Below are 1458 nucleotides of genomic sequence, written 5' to 3' on the forward strand. Positions count from 1 at the left end.
ATTATTATTATTATTATTATTGTCTTCATGTTAAGAAGAGACGTGCTACGTTGTTCTTCTATTGGGTCAAAAAACGCCCACCAACAGTGCTCGTTAGCTCAGTTGGCACTATGCTTGTCTATGGTGCAGATTTTTCTAGTTAAACCTCATCTAGCCACTTTTTTTGTATTAGACTCTTTTGTTGAATTTCCAGGGCTTTCCGCCTACTTAACATTGTCGAATCGGAGATGGGTCTCGACTTCAGCAGGACTGCCTTTTGAATTGTCTCATCGTGTTATAAGACGTGAAAACTCATACCACAACACAACATTTACATGCATATTTGCTTCCCCACCCTCTCATATAAATGTTCCTTCCTTACTCCTAACTTACAACTCGCACATCCCCTTTTCGTTGGCTAGCTGTTCAAGAGTATTAAGCCCAAAATTCTTCTTTTTTAAAGAATTGCATGCTTCAGTTTCATAATTTATTGTATTGTGTTCATGTACTTGAGGAATATATTGTAGAAATTCAGATTGAAAATTTTGAAAAAAAGCAACAACAACAAATAAACTGTACGTACTTTTTCTACAAGAGTGAAACAGACTTTCCTCTCTCCTGAAGAAAGTTGCTCCTGGGCATAGGACATTTGAACAGCTTGCCGATGTTTTGGCGTAATAAATTCTTCCTCATCTTCTTTGCCCTAGAATTTTTCCAATAGTTTTCCATAGCAATATTAATATGTCCCTAAAGATCACATTCAAACGAGTAAGTACCTGTATAGTATATGAATTCAATGATCTTTTTGTAACATTATATTCATTTCTGCAGATTTGTACATATTATACATTGTAATACAAGTTTACCTAACACACAGAGATCTAGTATTGTATATTACGAACAGAAATGTTATTTTGATTATCGAAAATCATTTGCACAAAGGTCATGAAATGTTTCACTTGTTATGCTACGTCCATTTACCCAAGCATCGAATCCTGTCCGACCTTTTCAATCATGCAAATCACATTCAATAAAGATTTTGAACTCTTCATTGGGATGTGTTTTTACCTTTGTTCAATGTGTAGTGTGATTAATTTGGTGTCACATTGTACTATGTTCTGTTGGTCCATATCCTCAGAGTTTCTGTTGGTCCATATCCTCAGAGGTTGGCTCTCTGCTAGGGATCTTTGGGAACTTTTAAAAGTTCCCCGCCTTTTTAGCTTTGCTCTGTTCCATCGGAGATGGAGATGAAACTCGGAGATTGTGCCATTTATGTAACCTTTCTTAACTTTGGGTGGGCTGTAGACTCAGAAACTACGAGATAATTCATGTATTTACACCATCATCGTCGTCGTCATCCTCATCATCATCATCATCATCATCATCATCATCATCATTATCATCATCATCATCATAATCCCCATCGTTTAAAAAGCAGAGTAGGTAGGGAGAGTCTTGATCGATTTACAGACAAAAAAA

The sequence above is a fragment of the Aplysia californica genome, unplaced genomic scaffold, assembly GCF_000002075.1.
Source record: "Aplysia californica isolate F4 #8 unplaced genomic scaffold, AplCal3.0 scaffold00790, whole genome shotgun sequence".
Lineage (NCBI taxonomy): Eukaryota > Metazoa > Mollusca > Gastropoda > Aplysiida > Aplysiidae > Aplysia > Aplysia californica.